This window comes from Labrus mixtus, chromosome 7, assembly GCF_963584025.1.
Source record: "Labrus mixtus chromosome 7, fLabMix1.1, whole genome shotgun sequence".
In the NCBI taxonomy this organism is placed as follows: Eukaryota; Metazoa; Chordata; class Actinopteri; order Labriformes; family Labridae; genus Labrus; species Labrus mixtus.
The window spans coordinates 23,668,452-23,670,729 of NC_083618.1; the positions used below are offsets into that span (position 1 = coordinate 23,668,452).

At 44.8% G+C, this 2,278-nt stretch overlaps 1 non-coding gene across 1 annotated transcript; it reads left to right on the forward strand.

Moving 5' to 3' along the window:
* The first annotated feature begins 375 nt into the window (after positions 1-375).
* LOC132978283 (U1 spliceosomal RNA) lies at positions 376-547 on the forward strand. Its single transcript, XR_009673897.1, has one exon. It is a non-coding gene; the product is annotated as a U1 spliceosomal RNA (small nuclear RNA).
* Positions 548-2,278: the final 1,731 nt, after the last annotated feature.

Genomic DNA, 2,278 nt, shown 5'->3' on the forward strand with positions numbered 1-2,278 from the left:
CAGGAGGGAGGGGTAAAAGGGAGCAAGAAACGAGGATGAAAAGGGCATGTAAGAGAGGGAGGGGGGCTGCAGGAGAGGGGATTGAGACAGAAAACAGAAAGGGAACAAGGGAAGGTAAGAGGTTGAAGATGTAAGGAAGTGATCAGAGGAAGCAGAAGGTTAACCATCTGAACTCCTTGCAGGAGAAGTTTATCTGCCTGAACATACAATAGATCTTTATTTAATGTGATGTCTTTTCTTGGTGTGTCTTCAAAAGTGTTGTATTCCTGAAACTGATTTTCATCTGATGTTGGTTCACAGTTATCAAACCGGTTCTTTTAAAAAAGTTAAGTCTGTCTGCTTCTCTGTTGCACAAGTCGGGAACAAGGTCTAGATCTACTTACCTGGCAGGGGGAGGTACCATGACCAAGACGGTGGTTCACCCATGGCAAGGCCCGTTGCACTCCGGCGGGGGCTTGCCTATGAGAATTCCCCAAAATGTGGGAATCTCGACTGCACAATTTGTGGTAGGGGGGGGGGGGGGCTGCGTTCGCGCTCTGAGCTCAGTATAGCTCAGTCTGCAGGGATTTGGGTTGGGAACAGGAGGGTCCGGACCAAGTCTGGAAATTGGCCTGGTAGCTGGAGACTGACTGAGGTGCCCTTGAGCAAGGCACCGAACCCCCTCCACCAGCTGAGGAGCGCTCGCTGTGTGCAGCCCACTCACTCTGACATCTCTCCATTAGTGCATGTCCACAGGATCCTGTTTTTGAATGTGTGTGTATGTCAGCGTCAGTGTGTATATCTTCTTCTTGATTTGAGTCTCCTAGTTGTTTTCTGGGGTGCCAGGAGCCTAGGGGTTAAAGGAGCACGCCCCTTGTCCTGAGGCTTAAGTCCTGTAGTAGATATTTCTTTACAATTTAAAGAGGAGCATATATTTTTTAAAGGAATAAGAGGAAACCGCTTGAAAATGAGGATATGGAGAGAGAGAGAGAGGAGGTGATTGGGTTGAGCGATGCAGGGATTCGCTCTCCTCTTTCTCTCTCTCTCTCTCTCTCTCTCGGCTCACAGTCCAATGAAGGTCAGCGATTACTTAGCTCAACTTCAAATACCTTGAAATTAATGATGGACCTTTCGGATCCCCTGTTCTTAATTATCATGCTGTCTCCCAGCACGAGCAGCAGGATAGAAACTCATTTTTAAACTTTCTTCTTCTCTCTCCGCCTCAGCACTGGATTCTCTTTCTCTCTCCAAATATTCTAATTCCTTTCCCAGCAGTGATTCCGCTGCGTCTCATTTCACTCTCTTTCTCTTCGTTCCTTTGCCTTCCTGCATGAGCTCTTTTGTATTTTGATTTTGTCAATATTTCATCCTGATTTTGTGGCCCCTCTTTTCTCTCTCCGCCTCTCTTTTTATATCACTCAATTTCTTCTCAGGGTGAGACAGAAAGCAGGACATTTGCAGAGATTCTCTTTTTTTTTGTATTTCTCAGATTTACACTCAGACATTTCTCTCCTCATGCTTCTGCTCGGGAGTGATCTCTGCGTCGCTCAGAAACACTCACAGAGGTGTGAGTATTTGTGTGACTGGTTGTGTCGTCCATGAGATAGTTTGCACATCTGGACTGTTTTGATTTTTTGTGTCTCTTATTGTGCGATCATGAAAGTAGAAACGAAAGGATTGATTGAGATTAATTTTGGATGACCCGAACAGATTTGGTCTTTCTGGGATGGCTCCACTCGCTTTTGGTGTCCCTCAAGGTTCTGTTTTCAGCACCTTTTCTATTTTCTTTAACTACACTGCCCCTGGGGTCTCTTTTTGAAAAATACAAGGTCAAATATATAAATACAAGTGTTATCTCGAGACGCTTTACAAAAGAGCATATGGGATAAGATGCAGGAAGGATGTCTCCTTTGTGTTACTCCTGTTGTCCACACTTCCTTGTCACTGAGGTGGAGGTCGGAGGTTACAGTAACTACTACTATATACTCTAACTAGCACTTGTTACTTTGCATGAAATAGCCGACCAAAAATAAGATCGAGGCTTTTTAACGAGGTTACACGAATGTCAGCACAGTAGCATCTTGGGAGAAATAACGTCGCTCGCAGTAAACTGAAACTTGGACGAGTTTAAACTTTCTGAACTCAAATGAAAACCGAAACTGAGGTCGTCTGGTTTGGACATTCTGAACCGCTGCATGTGGGCAATCTTGGCCCTCCAGCCTTTAATGTTCGCTCGTTTCATATTTGACAAGTTTCGACTTACAGGCAAAGTAAAAGTCTTTCTCACTTTTTACAGAGA